This window comes from Ictalurus punctatus, chromosome 13 (assembly GCF_001660625.3).
Source record: "Ictalurus punctatus breed USDA103 chromosome 13, Coco_2.0, whole genome shotgun sequence".
Taxonomy (NCBI): Eukaryota; Metazoa; Chordata; class Actinopteri; order Siluriformes; family Ictaluridae; genus Ictalurus; species Ictalurus punctatus.
Window position 1 is genome coordinate 4750001 of NC_030428.2, and position 22317 is coordinate 4772317.

At 38.7% G+C, this 22317-nt stretch overlaps 1 protein-coding gene across 11 annotated transcripts in view; it reads right to left on the reverse strand.

The window, feature by feature from the left end:
- The window catches only part of tanc2b (tetratricopeptide repeat, ankyrin repeat and coiled-coil containing 2b), a 210984-nt gene that overhangs the window by 59171 nt on the left and 129496 nt on the right, over nt 1-22317 (reverse strand). The window lies entirely within an intron of this gene.

Here is a 22317-nt window from a genome sequence, read left to right on the forward strand (position 1 = left end):
TCAATAAAGCTGTACTTAATGTATGTGAAATGCAATAATATGAAATATCCATCCATCCATTTATTTTCTGTACGGCTCATCCTACACAAGGTTGTAGGGAGCCTGGAACCTACACCAGGGAATGAGGGACACTCTGTCCATGCACACAGGGTGGAGGTGGGAATCGAACCCCCAACCCTGGAGGTATGAGGCAAAGGTGCTAACCACTAATGAAATATATATTACTTCAACAAGAAACACTGAACTGACAGTGCATAAATATTATGAAATGCTATATATCATTATTCTGAACCTTTATTATTGTCTCCTTATGCCAACACAGAAAGCCAGTTTAATTGGTCAATAATTGGTGTTGCACTTAAATGCATTCAGGAATGTACATATGGTCAAAGACTGTACTCTTAAGTCCACCAAGAGAGGAAATACAGTATAACTGTCATAACTTTCGAGTGCACATAGTAGATGCCCACTCACCAGAATGGTGATGCAGTATTTGCTGCAGTAATTTGATATCACTGTCATAAAATTCAAATCTGAGTTTTCACCTGTCTGTTGCATCAAACTTGTACATGGTTAGTTGGTGACACAAATTTAACACAAAAATGACCAAGCAGCCTGGTTCGTAATAATGGCCTGGACTGAGCCCTGGGGCATTGTATTACAACAGCTTACATTGTATCTTGCTGATGCAACAAATGCCTATTTGTTACTTTAATACTGTCATGATTTCCCCTCACACAAAATGCCGGAACATGCAGCACACTCTAAGCCCGAGGCGTGGCAGTGCGCACTTCCGGGTTCAGTGACAATGACTTTGTTTACATCCCACACGTGTATTTGTTATGGTTTATGTCCTGTCTCCTCCCTGTTATGTCACTGGATGTCTCCCTCATGTGGTCTCGATAATCCCAGCTGTTTTGTGTTACACCCCGATTATGTTTGTTATTTAAACCCCTCGTATGTCATTGTTCAGACGCAAAGTATTGAGTGTTCTCACCGTACGAAACCTTTGTCCTGTGTTGTTTCCAGTCTTGATCTTGTTTCTAGCTTCTCGTGTAGTGCTTTTCCTTGCCTGCTTTATGCCCGGTTGACGATTGCCTGACCTTTGCCTGTCTTTGTTTATGCCTTTTGCCTTGCCCTCCCTTCATTACAAATACAAAACAGCTATAAAAAAAAATATACAGCAAAAAGTAATGTGCTTTGGACAGACGAATCAAAGGTAGATATGTTTGGCCACAGTAACAGTAAGACATATTTAGCACAGACCAAAGCCAGCTTTTCAGGAGAAGCTCCTCATACCAACTGTGAAGCATGGTGGTGGAAATGTTATGGTTTGGGGTTGCTTTGCTGCCTCAGGGACTGGACAGCTTGCATTCCTTGATTCAACTATGAATTCTGCATCACATCAAAGAGTGCTTGAAGATAATGTGAGGACATCTGTCCGAAAGTTAAAGTTTCAGCAGGATAATGATCCTAAGCACACTAACAAATCCACCAAGGAATGGCTCAAAAATAAGAAATGGAGGATTATGAAATGGCCTAGTCAATTGTTTTTCAAAGGGGGAGGGCGCCAGGGGGCGTCTGGGGGGCCTCAACAATTTCACAATTTGGTGTGAAAAATAAATTCTCACTCTCAGACAACCACACACACACACACACAATCAATTCCTAATGTAATGTAATGTAAAGATGTAAGATATAATTATTAATAAAAAAAAAAAAAGGGGGATATATTCAGAAGTCTGTATTTTTAATGTGTTTTAAAGACACCTTGCAAAAGGGGGGCCTCGGTCAAATGTTAATGCCATTTGGGAGGCCTCGCCCTGGAAAAGTTTGGGAACCCCTGGCCTAGTCAAATCTCAGATTTGAGTCCCATTGAAATGTTGTGGGGGATTTGAAACAGGCAGTACGTGTAAGAAAACCCTCAAATATCTTGCAACTGAAAGAATACTGCATGGAAGAGTGGTCAAAAATTCCAGCAAGCCGATGTCAGAGACCGGTGGACAATTATACAAAATGCCTACAAGAAGTTATTTCAGCTAAAGGTGGCAATACTAGTTTCTGAGGCCAAGGGTGTACTTAGTTTTGCCACAGAAGATCTATTGATCTCTTGACACCTATTGATATTTCTGTTGAATAAATGATTGAAAAAGTTACTAAGAAAATTTGTGGTTTTATTCAAGTATATCTAATATATATACATATATTATATTACTTTTTATATAACTGTACTGTTTCAAAGATGATCAAATGTTTGCTTGTCCAAATATGTCAATAAAGCCAACAAATTCCATTCATTTTTTTTTACATGACTCTAAAGTTCTCAGAACGACAGACTTTCCTAAACTGAATATATTTCTCTTTGGCATGTAGCTCAATCATAAGTTCTAGCATTTTAACTTCTGCTTACCTCAAAAGTGAAAAGACAAAATCTCAAAGATTTCATCCTGACTACAGCAAAACCTGATTTTTCTGTTTGGCTGTTCGAATTCAGACCACCACACATATTAATACGGTAATGGAGTAACCCGTTCCTGAGTAAGCTTTACGACGTTACGGGTTGTTTTCTGACTATCATTTAAAAAAGAAAAAAATTGCTTTTCATTGCCTTTTTATAGCGTTTGACATTTTATAGCGTTTCAGAACATACTGTTTCCTCTCTAGCCCATGTAGTCATTACATCTAGCTCTACAATAGCGCATTTTGAATTCCTTGTGGTTGTACACTCAGTACCATGAAAATCCTTACATAATCAGTATATAGCAGCTTGGCTTAAAATAGTCATACTGTATCTGTAGCAATCCTGAACAGTTGGTGAGGAAAATGGCTAAATGTTGCACTGTTCCTGAAAGTAAATACAGCTTTGTATGGCTGAAACTGATCTTCTACAACATGCCCATGCCTAAGGAGGGGACACCCTGGAAGGGGTGCAAACCCATAAACATTCACACACTACAGACAATTTGGAAATGTCAATCAGCCCACAGTGCATGCTTATTGTACTGGGGGAGGAAACCGAGGTACCTGGAGGAAACCCCCGAAGCAATGCAAGCTCTGTGCACACAGTGCGGAGATGAGATTCGATCCCCCAAAACTCAGATGTATGAGACAAGCATACTAATCACTAAGCCACCATGCCTCCAAGCAACTCATTTTATATTAAATGTTTATACGGTTCTGCATGAGCACTGAATAGGATGCAGTTTTATCCGGACTATGACTCAAGGTTTGATAATGAACTAGCTACACTGCGATGACTTTACCGAATTATTTGCTAATTTTATAGTCACAATGACAAGTATTATATGTAGTATATTAATATGCCTATTAATGTACACATTTTGATAACTTTAATCTAGCTAATGTTGTTAGACTTAGACGTATGAAAGCATATTTCTTCATTCTGACGGAGAGATGGAACAAATGGCCCCAAAATTATATTATCATTGTTGTGAGTTTCCTCCGGTTGTCTAGTTTCCTCCCACGTTGCAAATACACAGCAGTAGGTCGACTGGCTACTCCCCTAGGTGTGAATAAGTGTGCGAATGTGGGTGTGAATGATACCTTTTGATGGACTGGTGTCATCAGTGTCGAGTCAGTTGTGATTTTAATGCAAATACCAAATATAATAAGAGCTTATTGTGTTACTTTCCAGCTTTGTGTCTATACAAAAGCATTCTCAGAAAAACTGAACCTGATGTCAGTTGACTAGTTTTTTGGGAAGCGATGGGGCCTATTTGGTAGGACGCTGTGGCTTGATGTTAGTTAGAAAACAAGTTACATGTAAATATATGTATAAATGTCTAATTACAGATAAATGAGTTCCTGGGTTCATAGATGCCATACATAGCTTGTTAGAACACCGCTGTCGTCACAACAAAATGCTTAAATGCACTAGCTATCTAGTTATGTAATTTACCTCATGGTGTTCACTAACAGTACCGCCTTGGTTCTAGACAGAATAAGCAGTTTTGCAACAAATACTATAGCATATAGGTCAAATCTACAAGTTGCCTGTATGAGCCGTTTTGCTTGACTAATGAATTTTTTTAAATTTTACTGACCGAGAAATTTGACAGACAGTGACTCATTTCTGTATTACTTACCATTAGTGTACACACAGGCACAGTGGAGGTACAGATACATTTGCAAAGGTTAAAGCTGTGAACGTCATATTGAATATTACTCTAGTCTACAAATAGTGGGTTGTATTGTACAGCTGTAAAATGGTACATTTAGACACTAAAACATCTGTTCCATGTGTCCATGATGCTTCATGATGCTTCTGAACAACTGGGATCCATCTGTGAGTGTATGTACTTGTATATACTGTATGTGTGTTTGAGAGGTTCAGTTCAGGATATGACCACTGTATAGTTTGCATTCATCTAGTCAACAACAAATGGTTCAGTTAAGCAGAAAACTGCAGTAAAGCCACTTTATGACAATGTTGTTAAATGAACGAGTACATAACCATTCAGTCCTAAGGTTTCTGGCTTATGGGCCATATCATTCTGCAGTGCTCAGCTGGTTTCCCACTGAAGCTAAGCAGGGTTGAGCCTGGCCAGAACCTGGATGGGAGACCTCCTGGGGAAAACTAAGGTTGCTGATTGACGTGTTGTTTGGGAGGCCAGCAGGGGGTGCTCACCATGTGGGTCCCAATGTCCCTATATAGTGACGGGGACACTATACTGTAAAAACAGCACCGCCTTTCGGATGAGACGTTAAACCGGGGTCCTGACTCTCTGTGGTCATTAAAAATCCCCCATTGACCCTTATGTATCATGGTGAGAGCTGCGTGTAATGTGTTACTGTAATCTAATTACTGTTTCTGATAAAATGTAACTAATTGCATTTTAAATGTATGTAATTTGATTAAAGTTACTGATGTCATTAAAATTACGTTACTTGCGTTACAGATTTATTGTTAAGAAAACAATATTAAGTAAAATGCATTTTTTAAAAATAAATCATGTTTTGCCCGAAGATTTGTTTCTATATCCCCGAATAATTATCAACTTCGAGCGGTTTCTCACTGCGTAACTGAACGTCGGTAAAAGAAGACCGCCTGCAATTTTATATCTTCAGTGAACGGAAGCGAGACCAATCAGACAGGGTTTACAGGAAAATACGTGGAAATACTCGTGTCTTATTGGCTGACAGTCTCTCAATTCTGCCAAACGCTAGCTCACTGGATGTGAATGGATATACGCTGATTTATTTTGATGTGAACATGATATGAGCAGAGAAGAAGGAAAGCTAATGTGTTATTGCATTGCAATGTAGCAGCTAAACCCATACAATGATAGCTTAGCTGTGCCTCCACTTGGCTAGCCACACCAGACTAGCCTAGTTTGATATTTTATCGGTCTGGTCGTCCTACAACCAGTAGCAACACCCGAGGCAAGTTTTATGATAAATCCAACTTTTTCTGATCATGTCATACATTGACACACACTAAAATTACTGAAAGACACTATGAGTTTCACATTGTAGTGTATTTTTGTTGGATGCTACATACAATGTAAAGCGCTTTGAGTGCCTAGAAAGGTGCTATATAAAGCTAAGGAATAATAATAATAATAGTAGTAGTAGTAGTAGTAGTGTTGTTGTTGTTGTTATTATTACTATTATTATTATTATTATTATTAATATTATTATGATTATTTGGGGCACGGTGACATAATGGTTAGCACGGTTGCCTCCAGGGTTGAGGGTTTGTGGCCGTGGCCCTGTGTGTGGAGTTTGCATGTTCTCCCCGTGCTTTGGGGGGTTCCTCTGAGGACTCCGGTTTCCTCCTCCAGTCCAAAGACATGCATTGTAGGCTGACTGGCATCTCCATAGTGTGTGAATGTGTATATGATTGTGCGATGGATTGGCACCCCGTCCACAGTGTCCCCTGTCTTGTGCCCCATGCCTGCTTGGATAAGATCCAGGTTCCCTGCAACCCAGTAAGGATAAGCGGTAAAGAAAATGTATGTATTATTATTATTATTATTATTATTATTATTATTATTATGTTCTGAAGCTGTCAAGCCAGAAAAACCACACAGGTCACCAATTTTCATTCAGCGAGTACTCCAATTGGTAATTGCAAATGCAGACCGTACAGTGCATGTAAAGTGTTTGTGTAGTACAGTTGCAATCAAAATTATTCAACTCCCACTGCAAATCTTTCAAAAGACTGATCAGCAACAAACCCCTAGCCAGTTCAGGTATTTCATGTGTTCCAGCTCAGGAACACCTGGTGCAACTAATGAAGCCCTTGATTAGTTTAGCATCAGGTGTGCTTGAGACAACACCTGTTCTGCATATTTGTGCTGTTGTGAGGGATTCTATTCAGGGTGTTGAATCATTTTGAGACTGGAGAGATCATTATAAGTTGCATTTTCAGTTGAATTTGGGGATGCATTCATCGTGCTGAACTATTTCAATTGCTTTTATTTGATTTGTTCACTGAAAACAGCTGAAAGTCTGTACATTTTGACAGTGAACCTGATTTGCAATGGGGGTTGAATCATTTTGATTGGAACTGCATGTCTGTGGAGGTTTTCAGTCTTCCAAGTCTTCTTCTTTCTTCTCAGCTACACTTCATTTGTATATATTGATACATTTTGGCCACTGTTCCTACTTTTCCAGCATATACCGATCCACAACAGCTGTTACAATCTCACACAGTGCTCTGGAACTGACAAGCTGCTGAACTGTCCAAAAAGACTCAGTCCAAGACTGAGCTGATTTCATCTCAGTCTTGGATTCTCTCCAAGGCTTCTTCTTGGATATATCACTCCAGGGAATTCTGCAACAGCTGCTTTTCTATCTTCTGTCTTGGCAGCGGTGACACCACAGCTTTGTCTACGCATATCTCAGACATGGTGCTTCATACCTATGGCACTTGTCACAGCTTATGAATATATAATATATATATATACATATTAAATGCTATTCTCTCAATGTAATTTTTCAGAATAAGCCTTAGATTATTATGTCCGATCTATCTATCTCCTTACTGGTCAACTGAGTAAACATTGCAGTTGAATTGAACATCCTCCGCAGTGTCTAGCTAGTCGATGGTTATCAACTCACTCTCCTTAGAGACTTCAACCTCCTCTTAGATAAAACTTCAATCTCTCTTCTTTCTCAAAATTATTTTAACCCTCATCTCCTCTGACCTACAAAGTTGTCAATATGTTGACTACTCTGGGGGAAAAAAGGGAATATGTGGTCAGTCAGATTTAAGACAATATTTGATGTATATATTTAGTTCCTCATCTAAAACATGATTTCATTGCTTACATGAAACTGACTTGAAACAACTTTCTAATTACTAGATTGAATGATGTTGAATTACTGTATATCGCCCTGTGAAAACATGAAGCAACACACATGCATACACAGAGCACAGCTGCAAACAGGTAGCCTTTCGTCGCAGATTCAGTCCAAGTTAAATTGCCAGATAGCTGCAGATATGAGACCCTATTTGCAGAACTGGCTAACATCAGAACGAGAAATAAAAGCCCTGTGCTTCAAAACCCCCTGAGAGCCACACCAGTGAAAGCTTGACCAGAGAGCTAACGTTTAATTAGCCATGTTTAATTTTGTTGCACAGCTTTTGTTTTGTTATATGTTGCTAAGAGTCTGAATGGATCACACAAAAACTAGGCACTGGTAGAACTGGTAGCTCATTGGTTACTGATGGAAAGGTCATGAGTTCAAAACCCAGCACTGCCACGCTGTTACTACTGGCTCTTTGAGCAAGGTCCTTAGCCCTCAATGAGATGAATGAAATGAATGTAACTTGCTTTGAATATGTAAATCTGCCAAATGCCATAAATGTAAAAATTGTGTCATTGTACTTTTCTAATGTTGAACATTTTAATCAGTTGAAAAAGAAAAACTACGACACATATTAGGGCAGTACTTATTTTTGCTATGAAAGTGTTGAAAATGCATCATATCAAGACACCACCATGTTGTATGGTATCGAAATTTAATTAGGTAGTTTCTTACTCAAATCTTGGCATATTCATTATGGATGGTGTCACGGTTCTGCCAAACACGGCGTAGGATTATCAGCCGCTGCACCTCACATGATCGCAATGCTCACGTCACATGACTTTGCACCCGATCCACGTTTATGTTTAACGAGCACTAGTATTTAAGTCTTTAAATATTTTTTATATTAGACCTTAAATAGCCTTTAAATTTGTCGTTGTCTGTCGCTGTCTCCTACTCGTGCTACGTTTAAGCTGTTACCTTGCCTCGCTATTTCTGTTTCATGGTCTGTTTCACTTGTAATAAACAAAATCGGCACTAAATCAGCCTCCAGCTCCGTTCCCTGACAGATGGATGATCTTCACCAAAGTTTAGCTTCTATAGATGGCTGGAAATGTTTCCTGTGAGAACTCTCTGATCAAAAGACATACAACTTTCCTATACTCGTTCATGCAGGATTCACATCTACATATGTATAATGTTTTTTCCAGGAAAGGTTCTTCTTCAGTTTCTCCTCATCTCATGATCTGTCTACCACAACTCACTCCTGGCTGGTCTTTCAACATCGGCAAATACAGCAGGCTGCCTTGTCTTCAGTATTCCTAAGTTCACCTACACGTCTCCACTGCTGTGTTCCCTCTCCTGACTTTTTCTAGCTGCACACATTAGATTTAAAATGCTGATGATTACCTACAAAATGTGTGTGTGTGTGTGTGTGTGTGTGTGTGTGTGTGTGTGTGTGTACACTAATCAAAGGTCTCATTTTGCTTGAGTTAATACTCAATACCCGACTCTAGAGAACTAGAACAAATAAAGAGTTCTTTTTTGTTACAAGCAATATACAAATAATAAAAAGATGCTGACGAAGACCTTCTGAAGGCACATAAGCCAATACTTCTTTGAAAACAACAACAATTCAAATCAAATCAAATCAAATGGAACCAAATTTTACTTATGTACTGCATTCCTGTATAATAAATTCATTACAGTCTAACACAAACAGAAAAATACTGCAGTATGTATGGACTAAAACTGAGCGCAAAAACAAAACGAACAAAAAGAAAATATAAAAACAATAAAAGTGAGAAGATTGACAGAAATAGATATAGAAATATTTAGACCGTAAACAAGAACTGCTGGCATGATTCTAAGCTCTAGTAGTCTATCTAAACTGGTCTTATACGGTTTGAAATAGACTCCTACTGAGAATATGCATCTCACACATAAGCCAGATTATTAGCAGGAATAAGTATACCTGGAGGTTAGAAAGAGAAGCAATCGTTGCGTAATTAAGAGAAGATAAGTCTACAAAAACAGTGACAGGGTTGTTTCGAGATTTGACAAAGAGTAGGCCCGATTTATTAAGATTACATAATCTGCAAAATGTTCATCTTTTTTTTTTTTTTTTTAAATAAAAGGGATCATAAAAATTTCCCTGAATACGCTATTTCAAATAACATATGTTTACATATAGTCCAAAAGACACAATAATAACTGAAATCACACAAATGAACCAGTTCAAAAGTTTACATAAGCTTGATTCTTAATCTTAATTCTTAATGTGCAGGACCCCTCCATCTTCTGCATATTTGACCCGTTTCCATCAGCGGCTATGTGATTTTAAGATCCATCTCTTTACACGGAGGATGACTGAGGGACTCGTACACGACTATTACAAAAGGTGCAAACGTTCACTGATTCTCAGGGAGGCAACACGATACATTAAGAGCCGGGTGGGGGGTGGGGAGGGGGGTGTAAACTTTTGAACAGGATGATCGGTGTAAATTGTTATTATTTTGTCATCTGGGAAACATCTTATGCAGCTTCTGAAGGGCAGTGCTAACTGATCAAATAAGATCTTTAAACAAAATAATAACAATGTACATGACATTTGACAAACAACATTAGACATATTGACATATCTGTGAGTTTCTGCAAAATATTAGAATATTGTGTCATGGTAAGATTTCTCTGGAAATCTGAAGGACGAGTGAATATTAGGCTGAACACAGAAGACAGCATGGTTATTCTTTTGCTGGGTGCAACCTCATCACCTGGCTGTGTGAGATCTAAGTAACTGCAAACAGAACAAGCAAGAAAAGGTTAATTCTGCAGGTGACATGTACTACGTGGAGGAATTTCTATGCTGATGATGTCTAGTGAGTGTAAAAACAGTCCTGAAATCAGTAGGCATGTGATTGGGATTGAAACGATTGAGATTCGTATCTCTGAGTGAGGATGATAAAGCACCAGAAGGTCAAGGTTTTAGAGCAAAGCACTCACCAGGACAGAGCTTCTCAAGGCTTCGTCTAAGACACACTCGGAATTATAGTATGCATATTTTTTCCAGTGTCTAGAAATTCTGCAGAAATGACACAAACGTGGACACTTCGTCTTACAGAAACATACCGAGCTTCAATAACTGCAGTCGCTAACAAGTCTTTGCTATTTATCAGACTTCAAGTTGGACAGGTGCGTGGTCATTATACCGTAATGAGATCACTTCAGCTTCGCTACAGCAGCTTTAGTGCAAAGGTCAAATACTGTACACTGTGCATTTCTAATGAGAGAGGCAAGGGGCACATCACATCACTATAAACACATCCCCATTTAAATATTTATAGTCCTATGTTTCTCAAGGCTTATTTATATTTTAGACCTACCATGGCATGTGGAAGAGCGTGCAGTCAAGAGCAAGCAAGGTCATGTTCATGGTGTCCACCAATGTACAGTGTTTAGCCGAATCACAGCCTTTTTAAATAATATTTTTCTGGAAGATATTTCTAGCATGTTCGTTTTTTGTGCTTGTATTGATAACAAGGTAGCAATAACTGTTTAAATATAATTAAAGGCAAGATGGACAGAGCAAGTTGTGACTGGATTTGACCATTGACATTCTTTTCAGGTAAATCGGATCGCGGACATATTTTTCTTGTCTTTGCGGGGTCACGTCAGCCCCTGATTCGGCGCCTTAATACAACTCGCAGAATGCATCGTAGACTACAAACCACAGTTCCCAATCTGCTTCACAGCCTGCAGACATGGCTGCTATGAATCAGTCCCTCTGGGATTTTGCGATTTTTGCAATCGCAGCAAATAATGCAAACAGTCAGAGGAGTTTGTAATTTAAACAAAAATTACTGCAGATTTGGGCCATGTGACGTATCACAACGCACATTCAGCCAAATCCCTCTTCGATTCCTGTGCGTCAGAGACGAGTACAGCTAAAAGGTCTCGTTTACCAACAAACATCACTGCAAAAGACCGTGCAAGTTGCCTTGCAAAAAGTCGCAGCAAAATCAAGCATTTTTAGCCACAACAATCACACAAAAAAAAGACTCTATAGACTACAACACAAAACACGCACAAACTCATCTTACTGATCACACACACACCTAGACTCAATCACTTTCACAGCCTGTATATACTGTACACACTCCAACACAAAGAATCGCTCAGTTTAGCATATTCTCCTGACAAGTCTTATTATTGTGACTGTACATCTAGTTCTTGATTCTCGTTTTGTTTCCTGGATAAAATAACAGGATCCTGTTAGTCTGTTTGCCCATTCTGATTTTGGAATTGTTAAAATAAAACATTTAAACCTGCTGCCTTCCAGTCCAAGGTTTATCCAGAAAAAATAAGCTGATTTAATCAAATATTTCACAACGTCTGCCAAGTTTTCCAGCTTTCAGAATTAATTCCTCATTAGTCCATTTAATCCTAAAATGAAATGCTTGTACTAGACCCCTGAGTGGAACAATTTAAGTTATTCGTGTTCTTATTTGTGGCATCTTGCAATAGGGAATATAAGATCTAACAGGATACTGTATCTGTTGAGCTCAGTAGTGGGTCTAAAATGAGGTGTAGTGTTTGTCAGGGAGAGCATATGAGCCCTAGGATGGTTTGGGTGGAAGCCAATCCATCTAAAGTAATGCCTTTCTCAATCAGAAGTACAAAAGTGAATATCACTACTGAAAATGCAGTCGGTCCGTGTGTATATGAGATGTATGAGATTGCATCAGTGTTGTTGACAGGAGAGTCAGTGGACAATGGACATCGTGTGACACATGCATATCAGTGTGAAATTGGATGAGCAACATTGAATACCTTTGTGCAACACACACACACAGAGTGTGTGACATATCGAGCACAGCATGCTTGTGAATGTGCAGCCCACATCACCATGGTAACCTGGGCAAGAACATGAACACCAACAAGTCTTCGTGCACCTTCCCCCAGATTAATATCCACTTAAAGACCCAGCATTTACTGCACAGAAATCTCCAAGCACCAAAAAGCCACCAAATTCTATCCATATCCACAATCAGGAAGTCTGTTAGCAGGTAACTGTAATGGCTACAGATATACAGTATGCACTTATGACATTTTGGAAAAGACATTTGTAAACAGTTAGCAAATTGTAATGATCAGCATTTAAAACACCTGTTCAGGTGATTTAAAAAAACAAACAAACAAACAAAAAAAAACAAGTAAAACCTTTTCAGTTTCTTTCCAAAAGCAATTCCAAACAATGTTCAGTAGACCAAGTGCACCATGAATAATGATCACAAGCTCAGCACTCAATGCGGGTGTGTAAATGCAATCTGTATAAAGCACCGAACTGTTTAAATGGCCAACTTTCAATAACAAATCAAGTACAAACATTTTTAGCACTTAGTCTTAGAGGGTCAGTTAAGGTAATGCTTTGGATGAAAAACACCTTCATGGAAATGTATGTAATGCTAGCTTACTCTGCAGCAAACAATACTAAGTAGCTAAAGTTGGTAGTCACGGTCAGCTGAAAACCTAATCAGAGCTCAATACAAAGAGAAACAGGATAGCGAAGGCACTCTTGACCATTCTCGTAGCAGTAAATCACGAGCCAAATTTCATGTGTTTATTGGCCATCAAGCAGTTAAATGGAAGGCTAAAATGCTAACACCAGGTTGCTACGTGTCCCTTAAAACACAGGATTGTCCTGTATTGAAAAATAAACTGCCACATGCTTTGTTAAGGCAGTAAGAGTCAAATAAGAATATGACGCGATTTATTGCGTATTCTTGTAAACATCGCTTCATACCTACACTAGTATGAGGCAGAGAATGACAGGGACTTGTCACCGTTGGCCTGATTACAGAGATTCAGTCGTGATGCTTTTAAAAAAATGTCTTCCAACACAAGTACCGTGGAGCACGTGATAATCATGTCCGAGCGGCTAAAGAGCAGAAGAATGGAATCATTCAGTTCCTTTACCTCAGACTTCCCCTGATGTGGGTATGTTGTTGTTGTTAAACAGAAATACATTTTTATGTTACATACTGTTCTTTTTAGATCCCCAGTTCAATGATAAGGGTTTTCAAATTGAAATAAATAAATAAATAAATAAATAAATAGCCACTAGCAACAGGCTATTTTTATTATTATATTTTCATTATTATATTTTAATTATTAGATAGAATTATTTTACAATTCATACTGTAAATATTGCAATTTACATTCTACAAATATGTCAATTTGCCATTTAAGACAGACTGATCATTATTTATTTAGACTTGTAATCAGGTATTTTATTATTCATAAATATTATATTGTTTTTTAGTTTTTTTTTTGTTTTGTTTTTTAACTTTAAAAGCAAGGTCAACCTATCTTTTTTCTATTTAATAATCCATACAATGTTAGGTCATCATTCTCCTAGTTGAAATAATAGAATTGTAAATACGATGTTTAAAAAAGGAGCAACATTTTAAGTAGAACTCGATGCCAGTGGCATTAATGGGGATGCCTCCACCACTAACAAGTCTAGACCCTCTTGTTACTAATTTATATATTTGTATGCCTCATGGGGCGCACAGTGGCTTAGTGGTTGGCACAATTTGCCTCACACCTCCAGTGTCGGGGGTACGATTCCCACCGTGGCCCTGTGTGTGCGGAGTTTGCATGTTCTCCCCGTGCTGCGGGGGTTTCCTCCGGGTGCTCCGGTTTCGTCCCCCAGTCCAAAGACATGCATGGTAGGCTGATTGGCGTGTCCAAAGTGTCCGTAGTGTATGAATGGGTGTGTGAGTGTGTATGTGATTGTGCCCTGTGATGGATTGGCACCCTGTCCGGGGTGTACCCCGCCTTGTGCCCCATGCTCCCTGGGATAGGCTCCAGGTTCCCCGTGACCCTGAAAAGGAGTAAGCGGTAGAAGATGGATGGATGGATGGATGGATGTCTCATTTATAGTGATGGAGGCAAGACATTTCATTGTGGGGGCGGGGTTTGGGGTATGTGATTTGGGGGAGTGTCCCTTATTTGTCCTCATTGAAGCTGGCAACCGTAACACCAGGAGACATGGGGGAGTTTGATGTCTAATATGGAAAAAACAGTTCTATACCAAGAAGGCTACTTATGTAACATGACTGAAAGATAAGTTGCTCTGGATAAGTGTAATGTAATAGTATGTCATAGTTTACCAAGAGTAATAAATGGATAGGTTCTAAGGGTTAGAGCAGTGATGTAGCCATCTGTTTATGCTTGTTTTCTAGCTCAGTTACTGAAAGCAGCACAGCCTCTGTGATATAAACTAGCCTACGGTCACGTTATTTACTGTTTTAATGTCAACTCCGCTAATGAGATGTGGGCTATATTGAGTATTTGGTCTCTGTCAAGCAACATTAGGTAAGTTCTCCTCCCTAATGCAATACAACAAATACTAGATACTTTTATATTCTACAGTGGCAATCAAAACGATTCAACCCCCATTGCAAATCAGGTTTATTGTCAAACAAAAGAAATAGTTCAACAGAATGAATGCTTCAAGTGGTTTCCACAAATTCAATCGAAAATGCAACTTATAATGATTCCTCCAGTTTCAAAATTATTCAACTCCCTTCATGGCGAGCATCTTTAGTACTTGCTGCAAACGAGATGCAGAACTCCTGGCAGCGTTCCTGAGGAATCTTTGCCCATTCCTCATGAGCAATGGCCTCCAGTTCAGTAATACTCTTGGGTTTGCATGTTGAACTATTTCAATCAAGTAAACCTCATCATTTGAAAGCACTGTCATCACAATCACTGTAATGCTAATGCTACCTGAACCCTGCTGGCCACATACTTACTTCAAATCTCGACAAACGCACCTTTAAATCCCAAGACTGCCAAAGAGCTTTTACCCTTAAAAATGCTTAACTCTGAGCTCATTTGTATGTAACATTAAGTAAAAGCTTTTGCCAAGTTAATAAATGTAATCCATAAGTACAATTGTGTGGGCATCATTTTGCAGCTAATGTAGCATGTAGCACTTTGTTAGCGTTAGTACAAAACCAGACAAACTTCCAGTTGTAATGAGTTCTGCAATAATATCTGAAGCACAGACTGTCTTATTGAGGCACAATGAAGTAGATCTGGTTGATTGCAGGGAAAATGACAGGATAATTGAGCATTAAACTAACATTCATCTTAGTGACTTTGGGTGTGACTCAGTGGATATAAATGGCAAATTTGTAGACCTTATCAGCTGTGCTCTAATGTCCTGATCCATTATTTGAGACTTGAGAGACGAGTGTCAACAGACAATGTTTTAAGTAATTTACTTTTAAAAAATATATATAATTAAAAGGAAATATGAATGAAATCCACAACTGGAACGAGAGTCAATTTGTTCAGTAATTAAAAGTTGCAAGAACTGATAATAAGGACTGATCAGATAGCTCTAATCTGATCCACAATAATAGACTTTGTACACACTATTACACAATATTTCCTAATAAGAATGAAAAACAACAACGATAATCATCATCATCATCATCATCATCATCATTATTTATATATAACTTTCATCCATCTATTTTCTGTACCACTTATCCTACAAAGGGTCGTTGGAAGCCTGGAGCCTATCCCAGGGGACTTGAGACACAAGGCAGGGGATACCCTGGATGGGGTGCCAACCCATCGCAAGGCACAATCGTACACACACTCACACCCCATTCACACACTATGGACAATTTAGAAATGCCTACAGCACATGTCTTTGGACTGGAGTCGTAAAGCAGTGTACTTGGAGGAAACCCTCGAAGCATGTAGAGAACATGCAGACTCTGTGCATGCAGGGTGGAGGTGGCAATCTAACCACCAACCCCGGTGGTGCAAGGCAAACCTGTTAAAACACTAGGCCACCATGTCCCCATAACTTTTGACTGAGTTCAAAATCTGAAAGTGCTTTATAAACAGAAGGTATGTGAGATAACAATACATTATTCAGCTATGGAGTATTCCTAAGGTTCTCCAGCACACTAATCCAGAGTTTTGGGGTGAACAGCATGTTGAATTAAAAAAACACCACAAAGTTAGAGCCAGCGTTCGGTACCCAACACCGGTATTGTTGTTCCGTCAAATTTAGAAAAATAAGCTTTTATTCAACAACACATTTATGTCTTTTACATAGTCTTCTATTTTGCATAGCTCTGTGAATCAGGCTGTGCTGAAAAATATAGTTGTGTATCATCAGCTTAGAAGATATCTATGGGGCTTGTGGGATTTCATACTTTACCTTTAGGTTCTGACATATCTCAATTTATAATAACAAGCTTGTGGTCTGTCAAATAAAATCTAAACCAGGCAAGGGCTGTCTGTCTAAACCCATCTTGTTTTAAAGCCTGTCCGTTAAAATATCCCAGTCAATAGTGCGAAATGCTGGACTCAAGTCCAACAATACCAAAACAGAAAATATATCCTCCCATATCTGAGGCAAGGAGTAGGTCATGAACCACTTTAGCCAGCGCCGATTTTCTGCTATTATGCTTCTGATAAACAGACTGAAAGTGCTCTACAACAATTTTATCCAAAATCTTAGTTATAAAAGCTTTGTTGAACATTGGACAGTACCTGGACAGATCAGAGGGGTCAACGTGTGGTTTCTTCAGTAGTGTCTTGGGAAAAAAAAAATAATAAAAAAATAACCTTGTGGATATGCCTCAAACTGAGTGAAATGGCTTCCTAATCACTGGGAACCAGAGACCCAGGTGGATGTTCTAGAGCAGGGAATCTCAAATATTTGCAGCCATGGATACCTTTAAAAAAAAATAAAGACCCCTCAATAGAGATTTATTTCATAAACATAATCCATCTATTTATATATTAGTCTTAATTATTTAAATGCGTGCAAGAATATTTTGAATCGTTGGAGCAGTAGAGCTTTTCATTCCTAAACGTCCCCTCACAGAACTGATTTTTATTCCAATTATCATTAGATTGAAGTTGACAATATTTATAGCCCTGTTTAAATAATGTTTAGTTTTATAATTTTAGGTTCAGTCAAACAGATTAGAGGCAATGAGAACGTGATCAAAAATAATTTTACAAGGGTGGCTTGTAATTTCCATCACTGTAACAAACTTTAATAAATAAATAAATAAATAAATCATAGACCTTTACAAAGCCCTGAGAACCAGTGGGTCTGGAGAACAGCATAAAGGTACAGAGCTCATTATATCCAATGGGACTACACTCGTCAAGACGTTCTTAGATAACAACACCTCTTGGGTTATCATCATTAGAGGAAGGAGTAGTAGTAATGGATTGCTGGTAGGCTGCTGCTAAATTTTAGCTCTTACGGTCTCGAATTTCTTACAGAAAATCATTGCAGCTGGAGAAATTTGAGACTCATAAATAGCCTGATCATTAATGCTACATTCTATTAAGTTTGAAAAGTAAGCTGTTCTGGATGAGACATGAGCCTGATGGTAATTATTGTGAGAATCCCTCCATGCTATTCAGAAAGCCTTCATCTTATTTTTCTTCCATCTTCGCTCACACTGTTGGGGGATTTGCTTAAGGATGTGCAATTCTTCACACTACCAAGGAACAGATCTTCTAATTATCGCTTTTCTCACACAGGATGGTGCTACATTATGCAAGGTAGATTGTGTATTTGAGTCTGTCGAGCCGGAATCTATCACATGGTACAATGCATAGTTCACCCTTTGATATGATAGGTTATCTATGACTGCTGCAGCTGTGAGTGGTGTAAATACACACTTCTTAAACTGGCAGGGTGTAGTGGCAGAATTTGTACGTATCTGAAATCTGAAACAGAGATTGATAATATTGTTGATACAAACAAATCAGATCTAGGTTGTGGAAAGGTGTGCAGGTATGAACTCTGGTTTGACTAATCAGAAATGCAGATGTGCAGAGTAATACCCAAATGTGTAGTGAAGGAGAATCGCTGTAATAGCTGTGGAGACACACACATGCAAGGAGACATTTCTTTCCGTCACGTAATAGCAAGAAAATGGCCAAAGCGGTCTGTGTGGAATAAAAAAAACAAAACCACAGTGCATTTCTCATAATACTGGAAATCAGCACACAACCCACACACACACATAAAGCTTCAATACCACTGGTATTAGCTGAAGAGATAGATGTAACACACTGGTAATCCCACTGCTCTGTTTTGTAAGCAAGTCATTACCAAGACTATTAATAGCACACTGCAGATCTCTCTCTCTCTCTCTCTCTCGCATTCACTCACTTTCTCCCTCTGGCTTGAGCCCGTTAACTCTTGGCTTCAGGACGTTTGATCGGCACTGTCTTTTTGCTGGGTTCCATCCACTATTCCTTACAAAACCACTCATTCAAAAACATTATGGGTGGAACGTTCTGGAAAATGTAAGGTGCCATAACCATAAAACTAATTGTCATGGTATTCGGAGTATCATCAATACTGCAGCAGCATCAGCAGGGCAATGCTATCAATTTCTAACCAGAGAAAATAGACAATTTAACATAACAGCAGTCCTTGTCAAAAAACCGTTATAATTCAGGCACCACTGTTTTAAACAGAGCATAATTTACATATGGTTTCTTTCATCATTATGATCTATACATATATGGCACAATGTTGACAATCAGCTGTTTTTGATTTCCTTTGTCATAGCAGAATATTGTCACAGGACATAACTGACCCCTGCTAGGCCAATCAACACACAGACTGGTTGACTGGTTTTACAGTCAACGTGCTCAAAATAGATCAAGACAAAAACAGCCTGATTAATACAAAGCTTTTGAAATCGGAACTGATATTTGAGTATAGTTAGACAACCCATAAATTATTAATACCTAATATCTATCCATCCATCCATTTTCTGTACCGGTTATCCTACACAAGGTCGTGGGGAGCCTGGAGCCTATCCCAGGGAACTCGGGCACTCCTGGACGTTGTGCCAACCCATCACGGGGAACAATCGCACATACATTCACAGACTACAGACAACTTGGATATGCCTATCAACTTACAACGCATGTCTTTGGACCGGGGGAGGAAACCGGAGTACCCGGAGGAAACCCCTGACGCACACAAGGCGGATGCGGGAACTGAACCCCCCAATCCTGGAGGTGCGAGGCAAACATTCTAACCACTAAGCCACCGTGTACCCCCAGTACCAAATATGTCCACCGATATTTTTTATCTAGTAATTTACAGACTAACCCTAACCCTAGTTCCATCCATCCATCCATCTTCTACCGCTTACTCCTTTTCAGGGTCACAGGGAACCTGGAGCCTATCCCAGGAAGCATTGGGCACAAGGCAGGGTACACCCTGGACAGGGTACCCTAGTTCTGCATCAATAAATTATTTACCAAATAATATTTATATTGTTGGCTGTAATATCTGAACTAAATGTAATGGCTTTTAGTAATCTGGTCATACAATACAGCACCAGTGAAAATGCTACAAATTCATCCCCTTTTAGGAAAGGTAAGATAAACAGATTAAATAACAAATGTGGCTAAAATGCGTCAAAGTAAACAGTGAAACAACATTTTAGCTTCCGCTGCTGTCATAACCGATTTTATCTGATATATTAATTACAGAGGTGCTAAGATACGGTGGACATAAAATGTCTCGGCACCCCTAATAAAATTGCAGGCTTTTGTGATGTAAAAACTGTTAAATCCTGTCAGATCTTTTTAGCATTAATCAGTAAAATTGATGAAAGTGAAAAACAAACAGAAATAGTTCAAAGAAAAAAGGAAAACACTTAAAATAACCTGGCTGCACAAGTGTGCGCACCCTTTCATAATGGGGCGTGTGACCCTGCTCAAAATTTACCAATCGCATTCAAACTCATGCTCAAAAGTAATTATCACACACTTGTATGATATCATCAGTGAAGTGATTCTGATGAACTTCAAATAAAGAGCAGCTGTTTCTTTAGGATTTTCTTGACAGGTTCTTGGTTTCATCCAACCGCTGAAGCCATGGTCCTCAAAGAGCTTAAAAAATATGGACAGGATCTCACTGTCAAAGAGCATTAATCAGAAGAAGGGGGGAAAAAATTTCCAACACATTAGTTGTCCCATAGAACACTGTCAAGGCCATCGTGAAGAAAATGGACACCACGGTAACATAACCAAGAACAGGACGTCCTCACAAATTGACGAAAGGACAAGAAGAAATCTTACCAGAGAGGCTGCCAAGAGACTTAGGGTAAGATTAAAGGAGCTGTAAGAATATCTGACCAGTACTGTTCACTCCCTGAATGTGACAACAATCTCTGGTGCTCTTCGCATGTATGGCTATGGGGTAGGGTGGCTAGACGGAAGCCCTTTCTCATAAAAAAAATAAAATAAAAATCATCAACTCCTGCCTAAATGACCCCAAAACATGTCATGGACTGATGAGACAAAGGTGGAACTTTTTGGAGATATTTCTAAAAGATATGTCTGCCACAAAACAAGACAGCTTATCACTAAAAGAAAACTTTAAGGAAAAAATTTCCTTCTGACTCTTATAAAGCGCTGACACCTTTTCACCTTTTCACCTTTGTTGTTTAATTTTAACCTATTAATTTAAGTTAAAAACAATAAGAATCATTTTAAGGGGGAAAATGAAAAGTATATATTTTTTTAAACCTGGTTGCATAACTAATATTTAGTTGAAGCACCTTTAGATTTTATCATAGCATCCAATCTGTTAGCGTAAGAGTCAGTCAGTTAGGCACATCTTGACTTAGCAATAATTTGCCATTCTTCCATGCAAAAGTATCCGAACTCTTTCAAACTGGCTGGGCATCTCCTGTGCACAGCCCTCTTCAGGTCACCACACAGATTTTGTGAAGATGAACAGTGAAATTCCTCTTTGTTTCAAGTGTTTTAGTAGAAGCCTTAATGTTTTGCATTGAAATTGACTGGTATTTGGAGCTATTCGTTAATTCCCTCCACCTTGATTAAAGCCCCAGTTCCAGCTGAACAAAAACAGCCACAAAATATGATGCTTCTACCACCATGCTTCCCAGTGGGGATGGTGTTATGTTTTTTGTTTTTTGGTATTATGACCAAAAAGTTCGCCTTTAGTCTCATCAAACCATAACACATTACTCCACATGGCTTTGGGAGATTGGATTTATTTTCGATTAATTTTGTCCACCCTTGCCAGCTCACCCCATAGCCCGGAGAATTCAGTAGATTGTTGTCACGTGTAGGGAGCAACCAGTACTTACCAGAAATTGCTGCAATTATTTTAATGTTGCTGTAGGCCTCTTGGAAGCCTCCATGACCAGTTTTCTCCTGATCTTCTCATCAATTTTAGTGTCACTGTCGTGCCATATTTTCTCCACTTGTTGATTATTGTCTTTACAGTGTTCCATGGTATATCTAATGCCTTGGAAATATTTTGTAACCCTTTCCTGATTCATATTTTTCAACAATGAGATCCCGTACCTGCTTTATAAGCTCTTTGCAGCCCATATGGCTTTTTACAGTTAGATGCTACCAAGATGTCAGGAAAATCCTATAGGAACAGCTGTAATTTATTCACAGTATCAGTCATGTTAATGATGTCAGGTGTATACTAATTATCATTTAACATGAGTTTGAATGTGATTGGTTGATTGTGAATACTGCTACATTCCCAAAATTTAAAAGGGTGTGCACATATATGCAAGCTGGGTATTGAAAATGTTTTGTTTTTCTTTCTTTCTTTTTTTTTTTTACCCCCAGAACCATTTCTAGGTGTTTGTTACTTGATATTTACATGTTTCCATTTCACGATAAAGGTGAAAAAATTTCTGACATGATTTCATTTCAACCTGCCATTTTAACTAGGGTGTGTAGGCTTTTTATATCCACTGTACTGAACATTCTTTAAACATTTTATTATTTGTGTGGAACATCTGCCATAGAAATCCGAAAGAGTTAGTTTTTCTATAGAAATAACATGCATTAGGACTCAGCACATAACAAAAACCTGTGAACTAATATCAGAGCTGCTGATCATAGAAAATTAAGCAACACATTCTGACCAATCAGATTCGAGAATTCAACAGTGCTGTGGAAATA